Raw genomic sequence first — 9,629 nt, forward strand, 5'->3', positions numbered from 1 at the left:
TCTCACTTCTTTAGGATGTATACCTAGTAGTGGGATAGCTGGATCAAATGGTATTTCTATTTCCAAAATATTAAGCAAGTGCAATATTGTTTTCTACTGTGGTTGTATTATTTTATTTGAACTAGTGCCCTGTCACGTGGTTTGATAATTCTGGGACTGTGTCATTTTACTTGTCAACCTTGGGTTTGTCAATCTCAGCAGCCAGCAGCTGTTTGAGTTAAGAGATACCATCAGCTCCAAGCTGGGAGCAAGAGGCAGAGCTGAAGCCCAAGATTGAGGAGTCTTCACCCAGTTCTTAGAGCTGGCACATTGAACTTGGACTTCTAGCTTCCTAAACTGTAAGAGAATAAATCCCGGTTTGTTCAAGTCATCCACTGGAGAATAATAATAATAATAAAGTAGTATATTTGCAGAATGAAGGATACATTAGAAAACACAAGTTCTTAGAAACTCAAAGTGTCTCTACTAATTAAAATCATATAAAGCATGGATTATTGTTGGAGAAAAAAAAACGTGGGGAGGAGACCATTTTACAGTCTTTGTATAAGCAGACCACTAAAGATGGCCTTTACCTTCTGGTTCATATCTGTTTCAGACTTTAGAAGAACATATATGGTTGTGTATATCAGTATTGTATCTGCTAAATTATATATTAATTATAAAAATTAATTTTTGTATAAATGTATTTTATCTTGTTTTATAGAAAAGAATTGTAATTTACAAATTCACAATAAATTTGCAATAGTAAAAACTAAGGTGTCTGCTTGTGTTACTTCATGTTTATGGTTAAGCAGTTAAATCATAAAGCTGACCCAGGTGACTTTGTTAGAGTACTTGCATTGAAGATAATAAATACTAATGACAAAACTCAACTACAAAACTTTATAGCCTTCCACCGCTTTTCTGTCAGTTTGTTGTACTGTGGTGGCTTGTGTGTTGGTGTGAGACTGGAGGGTATTCCACTAAAAACTGGCCACTAAAAACCTTATCAATAACAATGAAACACTGCCAGAAATATTACTGGAAAACTTTATGAATAGAAATGAAATATTGTCTCATATGGTGCTAGATGATGAGCCTCTCAAGTTGGAAGGCAATCAAAATACAATTGAGGAAGAGCTGCTTCCTCAATGTAGAGTGGACCTTAATAATGTGGATGGAACAAAGATTTTGGAACATTCACTTGCTGGTGGGGTAGGACTTAAAATGGGAACCAACAGCTGCAATTATTCATTGAAAATCAGAACATGGAATGTATGAGATATAAATATAGGAAAATTGGAAGTAGTAAAAAATGAAAAGGAAAACATAAAATTTGATATCCTAGGCATTAGGGAGCAGAAATGGACTGGTATTGGCCATTTTCAATCAGATAATCATGTGGTCTCCTGTGCTGAGAATGACAAAGAGGAATGGCATCACATTCATCACCAAAAAGAACATCTCAATATCTCTCCTGAAGTACAAGGCTGTCAGTGAAAGGATAATATCCACATATCTACAAGGAAAACTACTTTATACTACTATTATTCAAATTCACAAACCAATCTCTAAAGCCAAAGAAGAAGAGATTGAAGATTTTTACCAACCTCTGCAATCTGAAATTGACCAAACATGCAATCAAGATGTATTAATAATTATTAGTGATTGGAAGGTGAAATTTAGAAACAAAGAAGAATCATCAATAGTTGGAATATATGACTGTGGTGATGGAAATAATGTGAGAGATAGCATGATAGAATTTTGCAAGACTTATTCATTGCAAATACCTCTTTTTCAACAACATAAACAGTGGCTATACAAGTGGAACTCACAAGATGGAATACACAGGAATCAGATTGACTACATCTGTGGAAAGAGGTGATGGAGAAGATTAATATCTTCAGTTTAAACAAGGTCATGAGCTGAGTGTGGAACAGACAATCAATTGTGCATATACAAGTTCATGTTGAAGCTGAAGACAATTAAAACAAGTCCATAAAAGCTGAAATATGGCTTTGATTATATCCTACCTGAATTTAGAGATCATCTGAAGCATAAATTTGATGCATTGAAAATCAGTGACTGAAAACAAGATGAATTGTAGGATGCCATCAAGAACATCAAGCCTTGAGTTGCAATATTGAGAGATTCTATGGGCAAAATACTGAATGATGCAGGAAACATCAAGAGATGGGGGCAGGAATACACAGAATCACTGTACCAAAAGGAACTGGTTGATCTTCATCCATTTCAGGAAGTGGCATATGATTTAGAACCAATGGTACTGAAGGAGGAAGTCAAAGCTGCAAGGAAAGAACTGGCAAAGAAGGGGGCTCTGGGAATTGACGGAATATCCATTGAGATATTTCAACAAACAGATGCCCATTGGAGACACCCACTCTGTTATGCCAAGAGATTTGGAAGACAGGTCCCTGGCCAACTGACTGGAAGAGATACATATTTGTACTCATTCCAAAGAAAGGTGATCCCACAGAATGTGGAAATTATAGAACAATATCATTAATATTGCATACAAGTAAGATCTTACTGAAGATAATTCAAAAACGTTTGCAGCAGTATATTGACAGAGAACTTCCAGAGGTGCAAGCTGTATTCAGAAGAGGATGCGGAACAAGGGATATCATAGCTGTTGTCAGATGGATGTTGGCTCAATGCAAAGAATACCAGAAAGATGTTTACTTGTGTTTTATTGACTATGCAAAGGCATTTGATTGTGTGGATCATAACAAATTATGGATAACATTGAGAAGAATGGGAATTCCAAAACACTTGATTGCACTCATGAGGAACCTGTACCTTGACCAGGAGGCTGTCGTTCATATGGAACAAGGGGACACTGCATGGTTTAAAATCAGGAAGGGAGTGCATCAGGGTTGTATCCTTTCCCCATACTTATTCAATCTATATGCTGAGCAAATAATCTGAGAAGCTGGACTATATGAAGGAAAACATGGCATCAGGATTGGAGGAAGACTCATTAACAACCTACAATAAAAATGACATAATCTTGCTTGCTGAGAATGAAGATGTCATGAAGCACTGATGAATATCGAATAGATCCTCACAACTGGACCAATGAGCAGCATCACAAGAAATGGAGAGAAGATTGAGGTTGCCAAAGAATTCACATTGCTTGGTTCTACAATCGATGCCAATGGAAGCAGCAGTCAGGACATTAGACAATATGTAGCACTGGGAAAGTCAACCGAGAAGGAACTGGATCAAGAGCTGAGGAGCAAGAATGTCTCCTTGAGGACCAAGGTGTGCCTGACACGAGCCATGGTATTTCCAGTCACCTCATATGCATGTGAGAACTCGACAACTAATAAGGAAGACTGAAGAAGAGCTGATGCTTTTGAGTTATGGTGCTGGTGAAGAATGCTGAAAGTACCATGGACTGCTAAAAGAACTAACAAATGTGTCCTGGAGGAAGTGCACCTGAAATGCTTCTTGGAAGCGAGAATGGACAGACTTCGTCTCACTTATTTTGGTCATGTTGTCAGAAGGGACCACTCCTTGGAGAAGGATGTCATGCTTGGTAGGATGGAGGGTCGACAAAAGAGGGGGAGGCCTTCAACGAGAGGGATTGATATGGTGGCTGTGATGATGGGCTCAAGTATAGCAGGGATCGTGGAGCTGGCACAGGATCGGGCAATGTTTCTTTCTGCTGTGCATGGGGTCACTATGAGTCAGAAATGACTAGATGACACCTAACAACAACATCAAGAACATCACACATAAAAAAAGTAAAAGGTCATTAAATTGACAGGAAAGGAAGAAAAGACCAAAATGATGTCAGAAGAGGCTCTGAAACTTTCTCTTGAATGGAGAGTAGCTAAAGTGAATGGAATAAATGATTCAATAAAAGAGCTGAACAGAAAATTTCAAAGGGCAACTAGAGAAGACAAAGTCAGTTACTACAATAAAATGTGCAAAGACCTGTAGTTAGAAAATGAAAGGGAAGAACACCTTCAGTCTTTCTCAAGCTGAGAGAACTGTAGAAAAAATTCAAGTCTTGAGTTTCAATATTGAAGGATTCTATGTTCAAACCCACCAGCCACTCCTCGGAAGGAAGGTTGGGCAATCCTACTTCCATAGTGATACTGCCTCGGAAACCCAAGGAGGGGTTGCTATGAGTCGGGGCCAACTCGACCTCACATAACAACAACAACAATGGTCAAAGTATTGAATGATGCAGGAAGCATCAAAAGAAGATAGAAGGAATACAAAGAGTCACTATGTCAAGAAATATTGATCATTTGCCAACTACTTCAGGAGGTAGTATATGATCAAGAACCATAGGAATTGAAAAAAGTCTAAGCTACACTGAAGGAATTGGTGAAAAACAAGACTGCAGGAATTGATGGAATAACCATGGAGATGTTTCAACAAAGGTAGGTCTCTCTGGATGTTCTTACTTGTTTATGCCAAGAAATTGGGAAAACAGTGACCTGGCCAACTGATTGGAAGAGATCTGTATTTGTCCCCATACAAAAGAAAAATAATCCAACAGAATGTGGAAATTATCAAACAATATCATTAGAATCACACACAAGTAAAATTTTGCTGAAGATAATTAAAAAATGGTTGCAGCAGTATATTTACAGGGAACTTCCCCAAATTCAGCCAGATTCATAACTGGACATGGAATGAGGGTTATGATTGCTGATGCCATATGGATCTTGGGTGAAAGTGTAGAATACCAGAAAGAAGACTGTATGGGTTTAATTGATTATGCAAAGGCATTTGACTGTGTGGACCGTAACAAATTATGGATAACATCACAAAGAATACGAGTTCCAGAACACTTAATTGTGCTCATGAGGAAGCTGTGCATAGAACAAGAGGCTGTCATTTGAACAGGATAAAGGAATACTGTACGGTTCAAAACCAGGAAATGTGTGCATCAGGACTGTATCCTTTCACCATACATATTTATTGGGTATGTGGAGCAAATAATCTGAGAATGTGGACAATATGAACAAGAACATGGCATCAAGATTGGAGGAAGACTCATTAACAACCTACAATAAAAATGACATAATCTTGCTTGCTGAGAATGAAGATGTCATGAAGCACTGATGAATATCGAATACTTCAGTCTTCAGTATGGATTACACCTCAATATAAAGAAAACAAAAATCTTCACAATTGCACCAATAAGCAACATAATGATAAATGAAGAAAAAAATTGAAGTTGATAAGAATTTTGTTTTACTTGGATCCACAATCAACACCCATGGAAGCAGCAGTCAAGATCAGATGTCTTAATGCACTGGGCAAATCTGCTACAAAATATTACTTTAAAGTGTTAAGAACCAAAGAGATTGCATGATAAAATATTGCAAGAAGAATACTTATTCATTGAAAATATCTTTTTATTTCAGCAACAAAAATGGCAACCATAAGCATGTTCTTCACCAGATGGAATACACAGAAATCAAATCTGCTACACCTGTGGAAAGAGGTGATGGAGAGACTCAATATCAACAGTCAAAACAAGGCCAGTAGCTGACTGTAGAATAAATCATCAATTCCTCATATGAAAGCTCAAGTTGAAGCTGAAGACAACTAAAACAAGTCTAAGAGAGCCAAACTATGGCCTTGACTGTATCCCACCTGAAATTAGAGACCATCTGGAGAACAGATTTGATACATTGAACACCCATGAGTGAAGAAGAGTTGTGGGATGACATCAATAACATACATGAAGAGAGCAAAAGTCACTAAAAAAACAGGAAAGAAAGAAAAAAACCAACATGGTTGTCAGAAGAAACTCTGAAACTTGCTCTCCAATGTAGGCCAACTAAAACAAATGAGAGAAATGATTAAATAACAGACCTGAACATAAAGTTTCAATGGTCAGCTCAAGAAAACAAAGTAAAGTGTTATAATGAAATGTGCAGAGACCTGGAGTTAGAAAATCAAAAGGGAAGAATATGCTCAGCATTTCTGAAACTGAAATAACTGATGAAGAAATTCAAGGCTCCAATTGAATTACTAAAAGATTCTATGGGCAAAATATTTAGCAATGTTGTTGTTAGGTGCCATTGTGATGGCTCTGACTCATAGCAATCCTATGTACAACAGAAAAAAAAAAAAAAAAAAAAAAACTGCCTGGTTATGTGCCATCATCACAATCCTTGCTATACTTGAGCCTATCATTGCAGCCACTGTGTCAATCCACCTCGTTGAGTGTTTTCCCCCTTTTCACTGACCTTCCACTTTACCAAGCTATCATATTCTTCTCCAGGGAATGGTCCCTTCTGACAATGTAATCAAAGTTGTTGAGAGAAAGTCTGGCCATTTTCAATTCCAAGGAGCATTCCAGCTGCACTTCATCCAAGACAGATTCGTTCATTCTTCTGACAGTCCATGGTACTTTCAGTATTCTTTGTCAGTACCACAATTCAAAAGCATCAACTCTTCTGTCTTATTCATTGTCCAACTTTTGCATGCATATGAGGCAATTGAAAATACCATGTCTTGAGTTAAGCTCACCTTAGTCTTCAAAATGACATCTTTGCTCTTCAACACTTTTAAGAAGTCTTTTGCAGCAGATTTACCCAGTTCAGTGAGACATCTGATGTCTTGACTGTTGCTTCCATTGCTGTTGATTGTGGATCCAAGTAATATGAAATCTTTGACAACTTTAATCTTTTCATGATGTTCCTTATTGGTCCAATTGTGAGAATTTTCTTTTTCTTTTTTAAATTTTGAGGCAGTTTATACTGCAGATTGTAGTGTTTAGTTTTCATCAGTAAGTGCTTTAAGTCATCTTAACTTTCTCAAGAAAGTTTATGTAGTCTGCATATTGCAAGTTGTTAATGAGTCTTCCTCCAATCCTGAGGTTACGTTCTTCTTCATAGAGTCTACCTTCTTGATTATTTGTTCAGCATACAGATTGAATAAGTATGATGAAAAGATACCACCCTGATGCATGCCATTCCTGATTTTAAACCATTTTTTATGTCTAAAAACCCAAAACTCACTGCCATTGAGTCAGATCCAGCTCATAATGACTCCTTCTTGGGTTTTTGAAGTGATATCACTATAGCAGTAGATTGCCCAACCTTCCTTCTGAGGAGTGACTGGTAGGCTTGAACTGTCAGCGTTTTGATTAGCAGTCAAATGCCTTAGGCACTACACCACCAGAGCTCCCAATTTTGATGTAGGAAGCATCAAGAAAAGATGGAAAGAATAATGAGAGTCACTGTACCAAAAAGAATTGGTTGATCTTCAACCATTTCAGGAGGTAGTATATGATCAAGAATCAATGGTACTGAAGGAAGAAGTTGAAGCTGAAATGAAGGAGTTGGTGAAAAATGATGTACCAGAATTAATACACATTCAAATGTTTCAAGAAATGAATGCAGCACTGGGTCCACTTACTTATGTCAAGAAATTTGGAAGACAGCTGCCTTACCAGCTGACTGGAAGAGAACCACATTTGTGCCCATTCCAAAGAAAGGTAATCTAAAAGAATGTGGAAATTGTCAAACAGTAAAATTAATATCATATGGAAATAAAATTTTGCTGCAGATAATTCAAAAACAGTTGCAGCAGTATGCTGACAGGGAACTTCCTGAAACTCAAGCCAGATTCAGAAGAATACATGGAACAAGGGATATCATTGCTAATGTCAGATGGATTTTGGCTGAAACCAGAGAATACTAGAAAGATGTTTACCTGTATTCTACTGATCATGTAAAGTCATTCGACTGTGTGGATCAGAACAAATAATTGGTACAATTATGAAGAATGAAAATTATAGAACACTTAATTGTGCTCGTGGGAACCTGAGCTAAGAGGCAGTCATTCTAACAGAACAAGGGGATATTTGTTTCAAATCAAGAAAAAATGTACAACAGGATTCTATCTTTTCATAATACTTATTCAATCTGTATACTGAACCAATAATACAAGAAGCTGGACTATATGAAGAACTTGGCATCAGGATTAGAATAAAACTCATTAACATCCTGTGAAATGCGGATGACACACCTTGCTTGCTGAAAGTGAAGAAGGCTTGAAGCACTACTGATGAAGAGGTAAGACTACAAGCTTTATTATGGATTACCCCTCAACATAAAGAAAACAAAAGATCCAGTAAGATGGTAGAATAGGCAGAAAGGCTGAACAGACCCTCTTCAACAAAGAAAAGGGGAACAAATCAACACAGATATAGAAGATAATCCTGGACCCCTGAGCCTTGAAGGGAAAGATATAGAAGTGGACTGAACTCCAACTAGTAGAAGAATTTGCATGAAAATACCAAAAAAGGAGACATATGGAACTGTGGTCTCACAGTGATCTTGATGGCACAGACAGCTTGGATATTGCCTAGTGGTGGTAGGACGTAAGAATTAACTTACAAATTAGACCTGCTAGCCAGGGACTGCATAGAGGACTGCTCTGGTGGCTGGTGAATAAAAGGGGAAGAAATGAAAAGGAAGGTGGGCTGAGCTGTGGATATTTGCCTGTCTGGAGGGCACAGTCATTTTGAATGTTTATAAGTGATTTGACCATTTTGGATATTTAAAGCAACAGTGTTCTCTCAGATTCCAGGGACTTAAGAACAGGCTCAACTTGCTGGGAACTGCAAGGAGATTCTGGACTCGGACAACTGGAAAGGTGTGACACTCCCCTTCTCCCCTTGTTACTCTTATACCTCACACCCTTTTGGTGAATGGAGGTGCATCCATCCCTCACTCCCACCCAACTTCTGGGCTGGTAGGAATTCCATCCCAGTCTGTGTGCTCAGAAGGACCCCTGGGTGCTGTGCCCCGCCCCAACATTTTTATTTTCTGTTTTTCAGTTTGTTTACTTTTTTGTTTTGTTTGAAAACTACTACTATTATTATTACTTTTTTCCTGTTTTGCCATTATTTTTATTCTTCCCATCCCAGGTTCTAGTTTTCAACTTTTTTTCTTTTCTCTGTTACTGGCTGCAATTTTTTTCTTTCTCATGTTAACCATGTTCCTTGTTTTTCTTTTTGCATATTTCCTGTTTTCTCTTCATTATTCTCCTTCTCTACCTTTTTTCTCTTATTGTCCTCTCCCCAGATATTGCTTTTTTTCATTTTTCCCTTTTTTTGATTACTGTTCCTGTGTGATTACACGGTGTATTTTTGTCCATTTGCTCTTATTTTTTGATGGTTATACAATACTTATTTTTGTCTAACTGAGTGGAAGACAGCAACAGTCCCCATATGACACAACTACACTCACACCTCCTGAAGCTTCACTTACTGAGTGAGAGCCACCACTTCCTTCTCTATAAGTGAGCCAATGATAAAAAAACCACAAAGAAGAGCCTGACTCACCCTTGCCAACAGTTAACAGAGATCTAAATACAACAATGCCACAATGTCTTGGAGACAACAGATCATCACAGTCAACACAAAGAAGCAGGATAAAGTGGTAGAAACAAGGAATCAGAATACAGACCCAGAACACATCTCTGAGGAAGAAGCAGCATTGGAACTCTCTGATAAGGAATTCAAAAGAATTATCTTTAGGTATCTTCAAAGTATTGAGAGACTGATCAAGGAAAACACAGACAGAACCCTAGAAGAATTTTGGAAGAAAATACAAGAACAAAATGACAAAATAAATGAAAAATTA

Source organism: Orycteropus afer, unplaced genomic scaffold, assembly GCF_000298275.1.
Source record: "Orycteropus afer afer isolate SDZICR_OR568_19922 unplaced genomic scaffold, OryAfe1.0 scaffold00215, whole genome shotgun sequence".
Taxonomy (NCBI): domain Eukaryota; kingdom Metazoa; phylum Chordata; class Mammalia; order Tubulidentata; family Orycteropodidae; genus Orycteropus; species Orycteropus afer.